This window comes from Myotis yumanensis, unplaced genomic scaffold (assembly GCF_028538775.1).
Source record: "Myotis yumanensis isolate MYYU_CA2020_CCGP unplaced genomic scaffold, mMyoYum1.0.hap1 SCAF_2, whole genome shotgun sequence".
NCBI lineage: Eukaryota > Metazoa > Chordata > Mammalia > Chiroptera > Vespertilionidae > Myotis > Myotis yumanensis.
Window position 1 is genome coordinate 168,761,425 of NW_027223753.1, and position 21,489 is coordinate 168,782,913.

Consider the following 21,489-nt stretch of genomic DNA (forward strand, 5'->3'; position numbering starts at 1 on the left):
GATATAAGAATTTGGAGGATATGAGAGAGATTCTGCCTGGGGATATAAATTTGACAATTGCTAGTCTGCAGGTGGTTTTAAAGGTCGTGAAGCTGGAGGAAATTCCAAGGAAATGAGGCAGACAACAGAAGTTAATAGGTTCAATGTATGTCCCCTGGACATGCTGTTGTTCTGACAGGGAAAGTAAAGGATGCTGAGGAGGAACAGTCTGATAACAGAGACAATCCAGGAGAGCATTATGCTGAAATCCAAGAAAAAGTTCTCCAGAAACATGAGGTTAGAACTTTTTCTTGATCCCTTTGTAATTTAAGCAAGTGAACTAACTCAGTACCCATTCAGCTACATCAAATATAAAACCAACTAGAGGCCCTGTGCATGAAATTCGTGCACAGGGTGGCTATCTCTCAGCCCAGCCTGCACCCTCTCCAATCTGGGACCCCTCGGGGGTCAGGCCTAAACTGGCAGTCGGACATCCCTCTCACAATCTGGGACTGCTAGCTCCCAACCACTCGCCTGCCTACCTGCCTGATTGCCCCTAACAGCTTCTTCCTGCCAACCTGATCACCCCCTAACCACTCCCCTGCCAGCCTGATCAATGCCTAACTGCTCCCCTGCCAGCCCAATTGCCCCCAACTGCCCTCCCCTGAAGACCTGTCTCCCCCAACTGCCCTCCCCTGCAGGCCTGGTCACCCACAACTGGCCTCCCTTGCCAGCCATATTGAGTGGGCCATCTTTTGACTAGATGGGGTGGCCATCTTGTGCAAGGGTGTGATGGTCAATTTGCATATTACCTCTTTATTATATAGGATACTTGCCACTGAGTTGCCAGGAATAAAAGTTTAAATGTTAAGGTGCTTACATAGATAATCCATACATAAGCACACTAACATAAATTCAAAAAAGCCCCCTGCAGATTTTAAGTCTGACTATTCCAATACATGTCATAGGACAGTAGAATTGAAATGTAACAAGGTGCAGGCTTTGACAGATAAACAGATTTAAGGAACTCAAGGAAGTGTCATAGTGGCCCATGAGTAGAATCAGTGGGTAGGCTAAGTTACTACTCAGAGATTTGGAAATTTAATTCATATTTTGACAAAGATCTAATTGGATAGTGTGTCAGTCTAGTACAGTGGTTCTCAACCTTCCTAATGCTGCGACCTTTTAATACATTTCCTCATGTTGTGGTGACCCCCAATTTCATTGTTACAAATTGATCATGATTAAAGCATAGGCACAAAAACAATATGTAATTATATATGTGTTTTCTGATGGTCTTAGGCGACCCCTGTGAAAGGGTCGTTCGACCCCCAAAGGGGTCGCGACCCACAGGTTGATAACCGCTGGTCTAGTAGCTTAGCAATGTGTCACACTTTAAGTCAACTTAATAAAGAATTTGCACGTGTGTTCAAATGTTCAAGTAATATTTTGCTTTCCTAAAGGAATCTTTCCAATTTTGAAAAGACCTGCTTATGCCATATTTTAATAGTGAAATCACCCATCACCATTAAAATAGGTTGTGAATTTCAAAAATTGAATTGGCAACAAACTTTTAGGTACATACAGATGACATGATATAAGACAGATACAACCATAAAGCTCTACATCAATTACACCATCTATGTTAAGAGTAAGAGAAGAAAAAAATAAATTTAAGGCCAACACCCACATTTTAACAACTCTTTTAAACAAAAATTCAGTCTCAATTCCAGCAAAATCTTGCCTTGCAACACTGGGTTATCTATCTTACTTTGCCCTGGTGCTGACCCTACTGATAAAGCTCACCATTCCCCAAGTTACCAATTTGCTATTTACCTCCCTCACTACTGGCTGGCAATGCCCTCCAGTGGCGATTATGGAAAATGTCCCAATTCTCCAAGGGACTGTGAAGACTATGAAGAGATAACTGTACTGAAAGACTGTTGCCAAGATGTTTCAGCTGGAACCACTTTTCTTTACTTCCTTTCTTGTTTTATGTTTCTTCTGGCAATCTATCTTTCCTGGTATTCTTTCCAAACATTCTATCTTGACTTTATTTCTAAATATATAAATCTGTATCTCCTATCAACACAATCTTGAAAATTACTTACATGCCTAGAAATAATTTATGGCATATCGAGCAAGCAAAGTCAGACAGTATGAATGCTATTTTAAGCTTGTATAGATCCTAGAACAAAGCAGAAGACTATTTGAAGAAATTTTTATTCTTGAAGAATAAATGCCAAAACCGTATTCGCAACATTCTTTTCCTAAAATATGTTGCCTAGTGACCAAGTTGAATCAATTGACAATTGATCTGGTAGGCATCTCAATAGACGGTCTGTTTGACTACCCTTTAGGAGGAAGAATAACGATGGGCTTGTGAAGCTCTGTCTACCCAGGGGAATGGAGGCTGTGGCAAGGAGAAATCAGAGAGGAGGAGTGGAGCCAAAAATGGGAAGGAGCTACATTAGAAAAATTAAGAGAGCAATAGAAAGGTTCAGTTTAATTTGTCAACAAAATGATTATTTTTTATGCACAAAACAGGAAGAAATAAGATTAAAAAGTATAACAGTAATCCATATATACGCATATTTGCCAGGTTTTGTAAAGGTTGTAGGTAGAAAAGGAAAGAAAAAAAAGAGAAGAAAAATGAAAAAACTAGTTCTGATTCTCTCTTTAGGCTGAATGCTAGAACTACACTGCCTCCTTTAAGACTACATGCATTGATAAAGGGCCTTATGTGGTGAAATATAGCATAGTCCTGTTGTAACAAAAAGATCCTCCTCTATAAGTGACAAATTGCTGACATTGAGGCTTTGGTTTGAGGAAGACCCAAAAGATGGAAATTACCCATATATGTCAACCAAAAAAGGGGGGGGGGGGAGCATCATGTAAATGCTAATATTTATGTCTAACCGCTTAACAATAAAATATGAATTAGGAGTGGAGGAACAGCCATTCTCCTTTAATAAATACTGAATAAATGTATATTGCACATGATCTAAGCCCTACTTATTTTTAAAAATTCATCTCCTACAATGCACCTCTCTGTCAATATACATTTTTGTCTTTTTTGTTGTTGTTGTTCATCCTCACCAGAGGATATTTTTCCATTGATTTTTAGAGAGAGTGGAAGGAAGGGGGAGAGAAAAAGAGAAACATCACTGTAGAGAGACATATCAATTGGTTGCCTCCTGCACCTGCCCTGACTTGCATCCAAGGTACGTGTCCTTGACCAGAATTGAACCTGGGACACTTCAGTCTGAACACCAACACTCCAATCACTGAGCCAAACCAGCTAGGGCCTTTTTTTGTTATTTCAGGCATACTGAGCAGCTCATAATACTCTAGATGTTATCATTGGCTCTTACTTTTGCTACCTAGAAAGACTGTCACTTTCTGCTTTCACTGAGGTTACTTATTCTATAAGTTTTACTTTTGTAGAGAGGCTTTTTGAACTGTCTAAGGAGGCTTTGCTTCCTTTTGTGCCCCCTCATGATACTTTAAATAACCTTTACTTTTATAAAAAATACTAGAGACCCTGTGCATGAAATTCATGCACAGGGGGGAGGGTGTCCCTTAGCCCAGCCTGCACCCTCTCCAATCTGGGACCACTTGGGGGATGTCTGACTGTCGGTTTAGACTCAATCTCTGTGGGATCAGGCTTAAACCGGCAGTCAGACATCCCTCTCATTATCCAGGACCACTGGCTCCTGACCACTCACCTGCCTGCCTGCCTAATGCCCCCAATTCCCCTCCCCTGCTGTCCTGATCTTGACCCCAATGACCCTCCCCTGCTTGCCTGATCTCGCCCCTAATTGCTCTCCCCTGCCGACATGATAGACCCTAACTGCTGCTGCCTCAGCCCCCACCACCATGGCTTTGTCTGGAAGGAAGTTGGACGTCTGGAAGAAGGCCAGTTGACCCCAGTCTAATTAGCATATTATGCTTTTATTACTATAGAGAGATTATATAGGATAGGATTGCTTAAATGGGGAGGGGGAAGCCTTTTTCAGCAGGAGGAGATGCTCTTGGCAGACAAAAATACATAACCCCTATATCTGGACTGATAGCCAGCCATATGCACTATCCTGCCAAACTGGTTATTAAAAAATTAAACCTCTTTCTTACACCTTACACCAAACAGCTATTTCCCTTAAAACCCCTCATCAGTGCCCACTGTAGGTTATGCCTTCGCAGTTCACCCAGATTTAGTTCTGATTGGTTGGTTTCTATGCCAGTAAGCATCAAAAGCTCCACCTCCTAGGCAGCCATTGGTTCCTTGCAGTTCACCCAGATTTAGTTCTGATTGGTTGGTTTCTATGCCAATCAGTGTCAAAAGCTCCACATCCTAGGCAGCCATTGGCTTCTCTGGGAAATCCAAAATGGCCCTGACTTCATGTCAGCGCCAGCCCTTCAGTCATGCCCCCAGTCCGCTACTGAGTGTATCTGTGGCTGTTCTGAGAAGCAGCAGCTCAGATCTGTGCTGGTGGCAATTTTGAATTTATATCCCTGACCTAACCTTCTTACAGTGCAAGCTCCATGAAGGCAAGCATTTGTCTTGTTCATTCTTAGTTCACTCATAGACTTTACCAGTGTCTATGCATCTATGCTAGCACCGCATGGTGACTGGTTGAATGTTTGTTTCGGTCACTGCCTTTATATATAGACTAGAGGCTCGGTGCACAAAAATTTATGCACTTGGAGGGGAGGGGGGGTCCCCTCAGCCCGTCCTGTGCCCTCTCACAGTCTTGGACCCCTCAGGAGATAATGACCTGCTGGCTTAGGCCTGCTCCCGGGTGGCAGAGGGCAGGCCCAATCCCTAGGTGCAACCCCTGGTCGGGCTCAGAGCAGGGCCGATTGGGGAGTTGGGGCGCTGCCCCTGTCATGCACAGAGCAGGGCAGATCAGGAGGTTGCGATGCCACCCCTAGTCACGCTCAGGGTACAGCCAATTGGGGGGTTGGGGCACCGCCCCGTCACACTCAAGGCAGGGTCGATAGGGAAGTTGCGAAGTCACCCCCTGTCACGCACAGAGCAGGGCCGATCAGGGGGTTGGGGCATTGTCCCCTGTCATGCACAGAGCAGGGCCCATCAGGAGCGTTGGGGCTCCGTACCCTCTCACACACAGAGCAGGGCAGATCAGGGGGTTGAGGAGCTCCCCCCCATCATGCACAGAGCGGGGCCGATCAGGGGGTTGAGGAGATCCCCCCTGTCACTCACAGAATAGGGCTGATAGGGGAGTTGGGGCACCGCCCCCTGTCACACACAGAGCAGGGCCGATCAGGGGGTTGGGGCACCACCACTGTCACACTCAGGGCAGGGCCGATGGGGAGGTTATGGCTCTACCCTGTCACACACAGAGCAGGGCCGATCAGGGGGTTGGGGCACCTTCCCCTGTCACGAACAGAGCTGGGTGGATTGGGAGGTTTTGGCCCCGCCCCCTGTCACACACAGAGCCACAGGGTGATCAGGGGGTTTGGGCGCTGCCCCCTGTCACACTGATCCTGGTGCCGGGAGGCCTCTCAGCTCCGCTGATCCCAGTGCCGGGAGGCATATTACCCTTTTACTATATAGGATAGAGGCCTGGTGCACAGGTGGGGGCCAGCTGGTTTGCCCTGAAGGGTGTCCTGGATCAGGGTGGGGGTCCCCACTGGGGTGCCTGGCCAGTCTGGCTGAGGGGCTGAGGGCCGTTTTCAGGCTGGCAGGTGACTGAAGCTCCCAACCACTCCTTTTTTTCTTTTCTTTTTTTTATTCTGGGCCAGCTTTCGCTTTGAGGCTTCGGCTGCTGAAAGCAGATTTCTGGCCTTTGTTTACCTTCTGTATTTGATACAATGTTGCAGTCTGGCTGGCTGAAGCCTGGCTGACTAACACAGGTTTCTGGGGTTTTGTTTAGCTTCTATATTTGCAACATAGTTGCTTAGAGTTGCAGCTGAGAGGCCGGCAAGTCAGGCGGGGAACATTGGAGACCTCAGTCACTGGAGCAAGCAAGCCTCCCTGTTCGCTTCAGTGCATGGCTGCCGGCCGCCATCTTGGCTGGCAGTTAATTTGCATATCGCCCTGATTAGCCAATGGGAAGGGTAGTGGATGTAAGGCTAATTACCATGTTTCTCTTTTATTAGATAGGATAGATACTAGAGGCCCAGTGCACAAAATTTGTGCATAGGGGCCATGGGGAAGGGGGCCCCTCAGTCTGGCCTGCACCCTCTCCAATCCGTGACCCCTTGGGGAATGTCCAACTGCAGGTTTGAGCCCGCACTTTTAACAGATGACAGGTCCATTGTTGTTTCTTTCTTTTCATGCTTAAGCCCATTGGAATTAGTAGGTATTCAAGGTGTGTATACATTTTAGGGGGACACCCTATATATCTCTAGTCAGTGGTGAAAGGAACCAACAGTGGATTTGGAACCCCCACACAGGGAATCTCGCTCACTCCCCGAATGTCTCCCCACTCCACTTTCCACCTTTGCGGGCAGCGGGAGAATCAATGTTTTTCTCTCATTAATTCGGAAAAGCACGTCCTGTCACCTCTTGCCCGGCAGGAGTGTGCTAGGCCCCAAGCAAGCGAGGCCCAGTCAGGGCAGCCTTCACTCATGGGTGCTGGCACCCAAAGTGCACATTCCTCCTCTGCAGTCGCCCCGACTATCTCACCATTTTGCTGAGAGAACAGAACTCCTCACTTCCTCTGAGTTCCTGATCTTGAATGCTGACTGAAGGCATCTCAGCGAAAGCCACCTGCGCACAGTAGGTGTGTCTGTCTGCCCCTGCTCCTGCCTCAGCACCTGCATTAGCCCCATCGAGGTAATCTTGTTACTGCACTGGCCTCTGCAGGAACAGGGCATCACCACTCCACCCTCTCACTGTCATATCACAGGCACCCACCCTCAGCACCCAGAACACCCAGACAGTCTCCAAAGGACATGAGCATGCAGGAGGGGATGTAGGCATACTGGGGTTGATGGAAGTGCAGCAAAGGGGTGAGGGGAACTTGCACGTGCCTTGGTCCAGGACTGTTGCAGGTGTGCGAGGGTGACAGTGGGCTAGGGGGCATTCGCACACCATGGGGGGAGGAGACGATGTGCGCACCAGAGGCCTATGTCTTCTCAGATCTGCAAACCCCCGTGGTGCGACCAGGAGGACATCAATCCGGCCCGCTACGGTGGCTGTCCTTGCGATCATGCACATTCTAGGGCAGGAGGCGGGACTTGCGCAGCCACTCCTTGGCACTGATGGTCTGCAGGTGCTACTTCAGCTCAGCCTGCAGGCTCTGCTTGGCATGCTCATGGCTGCCACCACCGCCATGTGGGGGGTACAGGCTGCCCTCCACTGGCCCATCTCCCTTGCCCAGAGGTTGTCCGCACACGCTTCCCACAGGCCCGGAGTAGCCTGGACAGGGCAGGACGCCGGGATGTGCTGCTCACCTGCCCAGAGTGATCGGGGCCAGGCGGAAGCCAGGCATCCTGCCCCACCCTGATTGCTCCTTGCCTCCGCGCACTGCACACCAGCCTGTAGTGGCTGGGAAGGGGTGGAAGCCAGGCATCCTGCCCTGCCCCACCCTGGCCACTCCGTGCCTGTGCACACTGCCCACCGGCCCGGAGCAGCCGGGGCTGGGCGGGACAGGATGCCTGTCCCCAGCTACTCAGCCCCTGTGCACATTCACGCTGCCCATGGGCTCGCCATCTTTGTCGGATTAATTTGCATACTAACTCCTGACTGGCTGGTGAATGTAGCGGAGGGACAGTCAATTTACATGTTTCTCTTTTATTATATAGGATTAATCACACTGTCTTAGAATTGTCTGGATATACAACTGCAAGAATATAGTGGCACGGTTTGAAGTTCACTTGAAAATTCCATGGGCCAAGGACCTGAAGCATGCACCCTAAACTAACCCACCCTTTGCCAATTACATTGACCCGATCATCAAAATATGACAATTCTATTTCATAAATGTCCCTAGAATCTGTGTTCTATTCTACCTATACTACTACTGCCTTAACTCAAGTTATTTTCTCACAATCTTTTACCTATAAGTCTTTGGTCTCAAATTCCTTCAGTCATCAGCCCCCCCTCCCCACTCCACCTAAAATTCCATACTATAACTAGATTTATCAATTAAAAACAAATATTATCATCATTTTCTTTTTTAAATGTGTATTGGATCTTTTTGCTTATTTTTATAGAAAAATAATTTATATAAAATTTCACAACTTTCTTTAGTAATAAAATAATACTAATTAATAAATAATTGGTAGTTTTAAATGATTTTTGTAGTGGCTATTGTTCCTCATGCACCAAAAATTGGTGGAATTCATAGTAAGTGTCCTGAAAATTATTTTAGAAACTACTTTGGCTCTAATATATTTTGCTGTTACACTGAGCACCTGTGATATCTGATCTTTGCCTATCATTGTCCAGTTACAATTCAATTCAGAGTTAATTTTTATTTAGAACATGCAATGAGGTCCTCAGCAACGTGGGCACCCTATGGTGTCTGTTCACTGTACATGTGTAGTCACAACTAGAATTATGATCAGGATGATATCCTTTTTAAAAAGTTGCGGGTGTTGGAGGTAGAAGAGGGCATAGAGGGAAAAATGGTGGTGGAAAAAATAAAATAAAATGAAAATTCAGTTAAATAAAAAGAACTATTAGTGTTCTGAAACTTGTTTTACAAGCATCTACCACCAGGTGGAGCTAGATAAAACTATTTTTTAAAGCTATTTTCCCCACACAACCTCTATCAGAGAGTATTCTCTTTCTGTTCTGAATTCTTCATTTTAGCTGTTTCTTAGTAATTTCAGTAGATTAGTCTCAGTAAAGGTGGTAGCCTAACATATTTGGGGAATTCCTTCAATTTTCTCAGTTTCCTGCAAAACTTCCTACAACGCTGGAATGCCTCAATTTGAGACTGTGTATGTCAGAAATTAAGCTAAGTCTTTGTTCCTGTTGTAATAAAACAAGTAATAAACAAACAAATAAACAAAAACACTCCTAGAAGAGGTAGCTAATTTGTCAAAGATTTTAGTCTAAATTTTCTCTGCCAGGGAGCTAGGGCCAGTCCATCCCATTAATTGGCCATGCAAGTTAGTAGGTGAGATTAGGTCCCTAAGGGAAAAGCCAGCATGGTTTTCTAGCCCAGCCTGGTATCCAGGACCAACAGAGCAAAATGGAAAGTGTAAGTTCAAGTTTTGGGAGAATTCTGGAGCTCAAAGTTCCTGGTGCCTTGTATGATTTCCATGTAAGAATTCTGAGGTAGGACATATGCAGCAGAATAGGAAGGGTATTAGATAAAGAGAATCCTGGGAAACAGAAAACATTGCCACTAGATTGGTTATTCCATAGATTATAAGCCTGAGCAGTTAAAAGACATAGGGTCAGATTGACTCATGAATACCAAAAATTGAAGTGATCTTAGAAATCATATAATGCAATGATTTTAAAATAGGCTATGAGATTGTAACTTCGCAGAGTTTATTCAAAGAGGTGAGGGTAATGAGAAAAGGAATGAGTGACTGGTTCTCTGGTCCTTTCCCCAATTTAACTAAGATGGGTTTCCTTTTATTTATTTAACTTACTCTGTTTCCATGAAAGATTGTCCTTTGAGGGGGGTGGGGGGAGGATATTTATATGTATGTATAAACTGTGAAAGCATTATATATATTTATGAGCATTTATATATTTGTAATTATTTTACATAATGTTACATATTATGTACATATAATAATATATAAATAATGATTTCAACATATTTTATATAATTTCAAGAGAGAAAGACAGATATTAGGATATACAACTACAGGATGGTGAAATATTTTGAAGTTTGTTTTGCTAGTTGGTCAAACTCCTCCTCTCAGAAAAAGATTGACTTTTCCCAAAGCATATAATTAGACAAAGCAGTGAAGTGAACTTTGATGATTCTTGAAAAAAGAGTTTACTGAGGAAAACAGACAAGAGAAAGAAAGATATATTGGTCCCAAATCTAAATGTTGACCCATTTCCTACCCAAGGTGAGCTTGCTTGTGTCCAACTTGTGTTTTTAGAATATTTTAAAAAATATATTTTTATTGATTTCAGAGATAAAGGGAGAGGGAGAGAGAGATGAGAGTGAATTGATTAGCTGCCTCTGGCACACCTCACCCTAGGAATCAAGCCTGAAACCTGGGCATGTGCCCTGATTTGGAATCAAACCATGACTTTCTGATTTATAGGTCAACACTCAACCACTGAGCAACACCAGCCAGGCATTTTTAGAATATTTTAGAGTTCAAAAACATTTCACACCCACTATCTTATTTAAGACCAATAACTCTTTTCTGGTACTTATCCCACTTACTTACACTATCTTCCCCCCTCCTCCAAGCTTTATTGAAGTATGTTTGACAAATAAATTCTGTACATATTAAAGGTATGCAACAGTACGTTTTGGTTTATGTATATATTGTGAAGTGATTCCAACAATCAGCTTATTAACAAAGATTTTACTTCACATTGTTAGTCTTTTGTGTCTGTGTGTGCAGTAAGAACACTTGAGGTTTACTGTCTTAGCAAATTTCAAGTACACAATACATTGTTATTAACTATTAGAGGCCTGGTGCAGAAATTTGTGCACAGGTGGGGTCTGGCAATCCCGCCCCAATGGGGGCCGATCTGTGGTGGGGCCAGCTGGAGGGAGGGTCTGTGGGTGGTTGGGGGGAGGCGATTGGGGCCCCGATCTGGCCAGTTGGCTGCCACAGTATATATCATAGCAACCAGTCATTCTGGCGTTCGTCACTTGGCTTTTTATATATATAGACTAAGGCCCGGTACATGAAAATTCATGCACTGGGTCTCTCAGCCTGGCCTGCCCCCTTTCACAGTCAAGGAGCCCTCAGAGGCGGGAGGCAACCTGGCAATCAGGGGAAGGTGATGCCCCCATCACACCTCTGCTGCAGCCACTGCCAGTAGCGCAAACCTCAGCCAGCCCTAGTTACCTGAGCCTCGAGTGGCCCTGGGCAGCTGGGTGGCTGCCATCTGAGGCTTGCCTGTGCCTCAGGCCCACCCTGCAAACCTGGGCAGCCAACATCCAAGGCTTGCCTGCACCTCGGGCTGGCCCTAGGCGGCTGGGCAGCCAATATTCAAGGCTTGCCTATGCCTCAGGCCAGCCCTGGGTGGCTGGGGGGCTGAGGGCGTGTCCGGCCACACCATGCACCTGCCACCCACCCCCCACCCCTGGCTGGGCTTAAAGCACTGTGGGACTGGGCACCGCAATCTTGTGGCTATGGGCACCACCATCTTTGTGACAGCATGACAGTCAATTTGCATATTCCCTCTTTATTAGATAGGATATTCACCATGCTGTACATTAGATATCCAGAATTTAATTATCTTGTAACTGGAAGTTTTACCTTTTGACCAACATCTCTCCTTTTCCCCACTCCTCACCTAGCCCCAGTTAACTATCATTCTATTCTCTATAAGTATCAGTTAGACTGTTTTTTGGGGTTTCTTTTTAGATTTTACATATAAATGAGATTATGCATTATTTGTCTTTAGCTATATGGCTCATTTGATTTAGCATAACACCCTCGTGGGTCATTCATGTACACAAATGGCAATATATATATATATATATATATATATATATATATATCCTATCTAATAATAGAGAAACATGGTAATTAACCGTAACTTCACTACCCTTCCCATTGGCTAATCAGGGTGATATGCAAATTAACTGCCAACCAAGATGGTGGCTGGCAGCCAGGAAGCTGAAGCGAACATGAGGCTTGCTTGCTCCAGTGACGGAGGAAGACAAGGTTTCCCGCCTGCCTCAGCCCAGCTCTGAGCTCCAGATGCAACAATGTTGCAATTATAAAAGCTAAACAAACCCAGAAACCTGCTTTCAGCTAGCCACAGCCTCAGAGCTGGAGCTGGCTCTCAGCTCCAGTGACAGCTATAGAAGGTAAATAAATCCCAGAATAAAAAAAAAGAAAAAAAAAAGAGGCTGGGAGCTTCAGTCGCCCACCAGCCTGAAAATGGCCCTCAGCCCCTCACCCAGACCGGCCAGGCACCCCAGTGGGGACCCCGACCCTGAAGGGGGTGTGACCAGCTGCAAACAGCCATCAGCCCCTCATCCAGGCTGGTCAGGCACCCCAGCGGGACCCCCACCCTGATCCAGATCACCCTTCAAGGCAAACCTGCCAGCCCCCAACCGTGCACCAGGCCTCTATCCTATATAGTAAAAGGGTAATATGCAAACTGACCCTAACAGCAGAAGGACTGGGAATGACTGGTCACAATGACACACACTAACCACCAGGGGGCAGATGCTCAATGCAGGAGCTGCCCTCTGGTGGTCAGGGCACTCTCACATGGGAGAAGCTCTGCTCAGCCACAAGCCAGGCTGACGGCTGCCAGCACAGCGGTGGTGGTGGGAGCCTCTCCTGCCTCCTCAGCAGCGCTAAGGATGTCTGACTGAAATTTAGGCCTGCTCCCCGCTGGCAAATGGACATTCCCTGAGGGCTGCCAGGCTGCCAGAGGGATGTCTGATTGCCAGCTTAGGCCCAACCCCCCGGGGAGCGGGCCTAAGCCAGCAGGTGGTCATCCCCTGAGGGGTCCCAGACTGCGAGAGGGCACAGGCCGGCCGGACTGAGGGACCCCCCTCCCCCCCGACTGCACAAATTTTTGTGCACCGGGCCTCTAGTATATATATATATATATATATATATATATATATATATATACACACACACACATACATACACATATACATATGATACATATTTTCCTATATAATAAAAGCCCAGCAACCAAACAGTGGAATGACAAGAATGACTGGTCAAACAGTTGCTATGACATGCACTGACCACCAGTGGGCAGACGCTCATGCAGGAGCTGCCCCCTGGTGGTCAGTGCGCTCCCACAGTGGGAGCATTGCTCGGCTGACCAGGATGAGCAGCTTCTCCTGCTGTGGGCTGATCCCCGCAGGCCATGCCCCCCGACAAGTGCACTAATCCCATGCACCGGGCCTCTAGTATACATACATATGTTACACATATAATATATACATGTAATACACATATTATACATAGATGTATATATACCCGTTTTCTTTTTCAGTCACCTATCATTTTACAGTCTGTTTCCATATCTTGGTTACTATGAACAATGGTGCAATGAACATAGCAGTGCAGATACTGCTTTAAGGTAGTTATTTTATTTCCTATGGACATATACCCAGAAGAGAGATTGCTGGGTTATATGAAGTTCTATGTTTAATTTTTTGAGGACCCTCCTTACTGTATTCTACAATGGTTGTACAAACTTACATTCCTACCAAAAATGAACAAGAGTTCCCATTTCTTCATATCATGGAGATTTGTTATCTCTTGACTTGTTGAAACAGTGAGTCCTTTGTCTAGTAGGTGTAAATTGATACATCCTTGTGGCTCTGATAGGTATTGCCCTGACGATTAGTGATGTTGATCATCTTGTCATGTATCTGTTGGCCATCTATATGTCTTCATTGGACAAATATCTATTGGGTCCTTTTCCTTTTTTACAAGCAAACATGTTTGTAAAAGGACCCAATGTCCTTGTTTTGTTTTTACTATTGAGTTGTTTGAGTTTCTTATATATTTTGGATATTTACTCCTTTCTCATATATATGGTTTACAAAATTTTTTAACAATCCACAGATTACCTATTTTTTTTCTGTTTATAAACTTTGTAGTTTGACATAGTCTCACTTATTTATTTGTCTTTTGTTGCCTTTGCTTGTGTTGTCAAGCCCCAAAAATCATGATCTAGAAGACCAATATTGAAGAACTAGTCCCTGTGTTTTCTACTGGGAGTTTTGTAGTTTCAGGTTTTGTTTGTCTTTGATCTATTTTGCATTATTTTTGTGTCTGGTGTAAGCTAAGGGTCCAATTTCATTCTTTTGCATTTGTATATCCAGTTTTCGCAAAACCATACAGGGAAAAAACATTCCCTGTATGAATTCTTGGCTCAGTTGCCAATATTAGTTGATAGTGTGTGGGTGGATTTATTACTTCGAGGCTCTCTATTCTTTTCCATCAGTTTATATGTCTGTTGTTTTTCATGTCAGTATAATTACTGGTTTAATTACTATAGCTTTGTATACAATTGTAAATCAGAAAGTGTGATGTCTTCAGTTTTATTTTGCTTGTTCAATACTGCTTTTTCTATTAGAACTCTTGCATTTCCATATGATTTCTATACTTTTTAATTTGTTTCTGTGAAAAATGGCATTGGAATTTTGATAGAATTGCATTTAATCTATAAATCATTTTGGATAATATGGACATTTTAATAATATTAACTCATCTGATCCATGCTCATGGAATATCTTTCCATTTATTTGTGTCATCTTTCATTTCTTTCATCACTGTGTTATAGTTTTGAGTACAGATTTTTTACCTCCTTGGTTAAATTCATTCCTAAATATTTTCTTTTTGAATCTATTATAAATGAGATGATTTTTAAATTTCCTTTTTTAAAATTTTTTTTTTGATTAAGGTATTACATATGTGTCCTTATCCTCCCATTTTTTCCCCAACCCTCCCTTCCCACTCATGCCCTCACCCCCTGTTGTCTGTGTCCATTGGTTAGGCTTATATGCATGCATACAAGTCCTTTGGTTGATCTCTCCCCATTACCCCCACCCTCCCCTACCTTCCCTTTGAGGTTTGACGGTCTGATCAATGCTTCTCTTTCTCTGGGTCTGTTTTTGTTCATCAGTTTATGTTGTTCATCATATTCCATAAATGAGTGAGATCATGTGATATTTATCTTTCTCTGACTGGCTTATTTCACGTAGCATAATGCTCTATCTCAGTAGATTAGAGCATGGTGCTAAATCTCCTTTTTTTGAAAATAGTTTTTGTTAGTGTATAGAAATGCAACTGATTTTTGTATGTTGATTTTATATTCTGCAATTTTACTGAATTCATTTACTAACTTCAAAAGCTTATTAAAGGAGTCTTTAGGGTTTTCTCTATATAAGATCATATCATCTGAAAACATAGATGATTTTATGTCTTCTTTTCTTATTTAGAATTCATGCTTTTTCTTCTCTTGCATAATTGTTCTGACTAGGACTTCCAGTACTATGCTGAATAAAAGTAGTGAAAGTGGGAACCCTTTGCATTATTCTTGATCTTGGTGGAAAAACTTTTAGTTTTTCACCATTTAGTACAATGTGACTCATTATATACAGTCTTCATTGTGGTAAATACATTACTTTCATACCTAATTTGTTAAAAGGTTTTACCATAAAAGAATATTGAATTTTGTCAAATGCTTTTACTGTCCATATTGAGATGACATGTTATTATTTTATCTTTTATTTTTAATGTGTTTCACATTTGATTTAGTCTTTTTACTTATGTTCTGTTTAGATTTTCTATTTTGTTCATGATTCAGTCTTGGTATGTTGGTATTCTGACCTGTTTCTTTTATTTTGGATTTGATCTTTGCGTTCTTATAACTTTAGAATTATTCCTCTTTTTCTAGTTCCATGAGGTTATAAAATTAGGTTGTTTATTTGAAGCTGATAACAACTTAACTTTGATTGTGTATAAAATTTAAACCTTCAACTCTATATCTTTTTTATTTAATTATTTATATTTTTATATTATGCATCCATTAACAAATTATTATAGTTATAGTTATTATTTATAATACTTTGTCTTATATTCTTTATGCCAGAACTAAATGTGATTTACACATCAACATTACAGTATTAGAGTATTTTGAATTAAATATATGCCAACCTTTATCAGTGTTATTTTATTTTATAATGGTTTTATGTTATTAGTGTATTTTCATTTCATCTTGAAGAAGTTTAGCTTTTTTGTAAGGTAAACCTAATGGTATCAAATTCCTTTGGTTTGTGTTTGTCTGGAAATGTTTTCATCTCTCCCTTATTTGCTGGATATGGTATTCTTGGGTGGCAGTTTTTTTTCTTTTAGCACCTTGAGTATATCACCCACTCTCTCTTGGAGTGCATAGTTACTGCTGATAAATTTGCTGATAGCCTTATGAAGGTTTCCTTATATGTGATGATTCTCTTGTCTTTTGATCCTTTCACAATTCTTTGACTTGGATTTTTGACAGCTTGGCTATCATGTGATTTGGTGAAATTTTATTTGGTTGAACTTGATTAGGGACACTTCAACTTCTTACATATGGATATCCATATTTCTCCTCATATATGAGAAATTTTGAGCCATTTTTAAATAAATAAGTTTTCTGCTCCAATTTTCTCTCTCTTCTCTTTCTGGTAGTCTCACAATATGTATGTATATTCATCTACTTGATGTTGTCCCATAAATTCCACAGGCTTTCTTCATTTCTTCATACTTTTTTCTTTTCATTTCTTCAACTAGGTAACTTCAAATGACCTATATTCAAGTTTCTTCTACTTGATTGAGTTTGACATTGACATTCTCTACTGCACTTTTTAATTCATTCAGTGTATTCTTCAGCTCTAGTGTTTCTATTTGTGTTTTTTTAATGATTTCTATTTTTTTAGAACATCCCATTTTGTTAATATGTTATTTTACTGATTTAATTGAGTTGTTTATCAGTGTTCTGTTGTAGCTCACTGAGTTTCCTTAAAGTAATTATTTTGACATCTTTGTCCATCAGTTTGTAGATTTCTATTTCCTTAGAGTCATTTCATGAAAAAATTATTGTGCTCCTTTGGTTGTGTCCTGTTTTCTTTTTCAATATATTTTATTGATTTTTTACAGAGAGGAAGGGAGAAGAATAGAGAGTTAGAAACATCAATGAGCGAGAAACATCGATCAGCTGCCTCCGGCATAGCCCCCACGGGGGATGTGCCTGCAACCAAGGTTCATGCCCTTGACTGAAATCGAACCTGGGACCCTTTAGTCCACAGGCGGACACTCTATCCACTAAGCCAAACTGGTTAGGGCATGTTTTCTTTATTTTTGTGCATTTTTTTATAGCCTTGTATTGATGTCTGTACATTTAATTGAATAGTCACCTCTTCCAGACTTTAGGAACTGATATGAGTGAGAAAGACCTTATATCTCCTTATAAGACCTTATATCTCCACTTGTGGATCGGTGTGAGAGTGCTGGTTGGGTAGGATTTCAGCTCAGGGATGATGCAATTGTACAGTCTCCATGCAGCTCCATCTGCAGATTTTAGTATCGCAGAGATTGCAAGAATCCTCAGTAGCCTAGGCTATAGTTGAAGGCTTTTGTTGATGTTTTTGGTAGTGAAGAATTCTGGGGTCCTCCTGACATTTTTTTTAACCCATAGGAGAAATGATGGTGAAGAGGATTTCCCTTGGAACTTGGTCAGTTTGTGGGTACACTCACATTTGCAGTGGCACCAGTATCTGATGCATAGTTTCCCAGAAAGTGGTCAGAGAGCTGGAATCTGAAGTATGGGCATGCTTGTAGGAACTATAACTCTGGGGATTGGTGCTGTGGTGGCTTCTGTGCCCAGAATAAGGTGTCTCTGCCACAACATTGGTAATAGTGTGAGAGATACAGACACTTAGGGAGAGGCCACATGAACCTGGGGCTGGAATGTGGGTGGGGGCAAAGATCTAGTTACTCCAGGGTCTGAGATACAGGCACTCCCACTCCAGTGGCTCCAGTGCCCTTGGTGCCAGTGCTTATGGAACAAGGTCCAGGAGAGCAAGTCTGTATGGAGCTGCCACACCTCTGAGGGCTGGGGCATGGGCACCATTGCTGTGATGATCACTCTAGTGTCCCAGGTATGGGCACTCATGGAACGACTGTAAAATCAGGGTCTGGGACACTGGTGTGTGCAGTCAATGTGTCTAGGATCTGGATTACAGGTGTGCATGCAGGGGCCATGTCTCTGGATTCCTGGATGGGTTGGAGTTAGGGGCAGTCCGATCCTCTGGTGGACAATAGTGATTTCTTCTTGTGGGGTGCAGCACTGTCTCCTTGTCAGGGGGTTCTGAGGCAGTGGTTATTCATTACTTGAACAGCATAAAACTGCAGGTTTCCTCTATGGAGCAGGTCATTGGGGTCTGTGCTGACAAACACTACTAAATATACTCCTGTCCTTTTTCCCTAGACATTCCAGATGTCTTAGCTATGCAGATCTCCCAAGCAATTCTTTCAGTGTGGTTACTCTGTTTTGTGCTCAATTATGTACCTGCAGGTTCTTAGTTGGATTTGTGAATCCTCCCAAGGCTATTTTAATTTGTGAATATGTAGTCGGTTTGGGGGGGAGGGGGAGGAACTGGCATCACCTGCTCAACTATTTTGCTGACATCATCACTACTTACTCTAGTTATTTTGATTATTGGATTTGTTCTAGTACCCTTATTATATGCTCCTTTTTTATTTATATATTTTTTGCAGTTATTGGTTCACAGTAGAGTCCATGAACATTTGTAGAATATAAAATAGCCAATGCCTGGCAAATAGTAGGCCCTCAAAAACTTTTTGTATATAATTGGTTTGGATAAAACATTATAATTTACAGCAAAGCTTGTCCTTTAGCCTTCAGTGGCAAGAGTCATTTTTTTAATCTCCTAAAGCTGGTTTAGGTGAATATGTATGATTCAAATATTCACTTGCATATAGGAATAGGGAGTCTATTCCTGCAACAAACTAAATTCATAGGCTTTGTGAGGGCCATTGCTTTGCCTAGAGCACCTCACTGACATGTATTCACAGAAGGAAACCACCCTAGCATCAGAATGAGCTAAGCAAGCTGTAGGTGTTGCAAATTAGGACTCTAGTTGGGAAACCCACATGGCCCACCCCAACAAATAACCTCACAGCTAGTTTTAGTTAAACGCACAGATGTGTGTGGGTATTCCTTAAATAGCAGGGGTGGGTTGCAAGTTTAGACTGTGATATCTTGACTGTATGCTTTGGGGGAGTGGATAGGGAAAGAAAACTAAAGCAGAAGTGAAAGACATTTTAAGTTGGGATATGAGAGTAGGAGGAACTGAATATACAACAGTTAGAGAATATCATCCTTCCCTTGCCATAACATTTAGATAGACAGAAATATAGATAAGTTTGTATGTACACCACACACACACACACACACACTACTTATATATTACATTATGCTCCTTCCCCTGTTCTGGGTAGAAAAAGAAAGTTTAATTTATTTGGATTTCCAATAAAAAAAAAGAAATCACAAAAGTATTCACAATTAGAACTTTAAAAACTTTTACCTTTTTTTTTTCTTTAAGAGGAAAACTTAAGGAGAGTAGTGTTATGGGAGCTGGAGCTGCCTGATCAACATGACAACACCACAAAGCACCGAGTCTTCATGGCACAGCCCACAGAGGGATAGCCAGTGGGGAGCCTGGCCAAAATTGGTGAAGCCCTGGCCAAGAAGCTGGAAGAAAGGGCTTTGACAAGGCCTACATAGTCCTTGGCCAGACCTTGTCCAGGAATGGCTAAAGGATACATGTGCCACCAATGCCAAGCAGTCCTTCGACTGCTTCAGGTGCCTCTGAGAGTAGTGCAACACCTTCTTGTGATGCTCTCTGGGGAGCTCCCAATCTCTAATTCCAGCTTTGAGTCTCCAGAGTTTGCAGCTGAGTGGTGGCTCCTCCCTGGTCCTCTACAAAGGAAATTATTGCTGTCAACTCACCTCCGACATCCTCTACGTTCTTTGGGGGAGTTCTCTCTCCTTACCATTTCAACTTTTTTTTGAATTCTTACTCTTGTATGCATCTCCCTTCTCCTTCCCATGCTAGTTTCAGGTCAGCAATTACCAGCTTTTCTGAGTGGATTCCTGGCCCTTTTCCACACCACTCCTCCCCCGCCCCCCATCTCACCTCTGCCTGTTTTATGCCATCTGGCTTCTCTTTTGGCAGAACACTGTCCATACAAAGTTCTTTAAATCAATAAAGTCAGTGGCCTTAAAAAAAAGGAAAACTATATATATATGTATTTCTCTATCTGGTCTTAATATATATATATGTTAGCAAAAGTAGGTTTACAGTTGTGAGTGCATGAAACAGAGATTATACTTGTATTGTTATTTATTTATTACTAGAGGACCAGTGCACAAAATTCATGCATGGGTAGGGTCCCTAGCAGCTGCTGGCTGCCAGCCAGGGCCTTCCGTCATTCCGTGCCACCTCCTGGTGGTCAGCACATGTCATAGTGAGCAATCAAACTCCTGAAGGGACACTTTGCATAACTGGTCCTTCCTGTCACTCTTAGGCACTACCAAATTAGAGTTTCTAGTTCCCAGAGAGGTAAACGCTTTACCAAGGGCTACAATAATGTTTCTCGTGAACTTGAAACTGTACCTATCATCTGCTTTCTCTGGCCCCTCATGCCAGTGGATCAATAGGCAAAATAAGAAATTAATGTAATAAGGTGTGATCAGCCCAGATTATCAGAAGTTATATTTTCTGCTGTGTAATGTAGGCAGGAAGGAGTATGACTGGAACTGTCATGTTGCTTATATATCCATTAATATTAGTTATTGTGACAATAGCAGCAACCACAGTCCAGGAAAGCAACTAAGGGCTTCAACCTCATGAGGCAAGCAACTCAGACTAGACAACATACTGGCTGCAGATGAGGAAACTCTAGAATTGATAAATGGAGAAGAAGAAATTATGACAAATATGAATTACAACCTTACTACTGTATCAGGGTCTGGAGTATATTTAAGTACCTATCTTACCTTAAATCTTAATATCTAAGTGGCAGTAAGAAGCCAACATCTAAAAAAAACTTGGTGACAGACTGTAGAAACATAAATGCATTCTATTCCCACCAAAGTGGAGACTCCATATTGAGGTATGCAAGTCCATCGTATCTCATTTATGGATCATTTCAGAATTTGATCTCAGCTCTTCTATTCTATTATTATAGTTACCGCTGAGTGGCTCCACAACTTCACACATATAATATTTGACAGTACTTTGCACTTTTTATGCTCTACCTTGAGGCTTCCCTGTTATGTTGGAAATGGGAAGCTGCGGGACCCAGAGGTGTAGGGAATTTAACAACTTATGGGGAAAATGCCTAATAAGAGTAAAGAGTTGGATATAAATGAATCATTTTTTTTTCTTAGCCATGATTAGGCTCTCCTGATTTGCAGCTTATTTGGCTTCTGGGAGGATAGTCTCTTGGGATTAACTAATCAGTCACACTTAGCAGTGTACTACTCAGTAACACATCCTTGTATTAGATCCCCCTCTTTCATTTCTACTCTCCCCTTGTCATTTATTCCTATGCCATTGAATCTGCTATCCCTGATAGGAAATATAATATAAGCCTTTATATTTGTCTCAGTTATACTTGTCGCAGTTTCCTAAGGAATCCAGGCTAGGACACATGGACAGTGCTTTTAGTCAATTTCCAGATAGTAATTGAAAGATGTTCCCATCTTGTCTGAAGACAGAGAGTTTTGAAGCCCTTCAAAGGGCTAGACAATGAAAAGATTTTCCTTCAAGAATTTCAGAAAAATGTACACTGGAGTTACATCTGATACAGTACCAAGTTCCT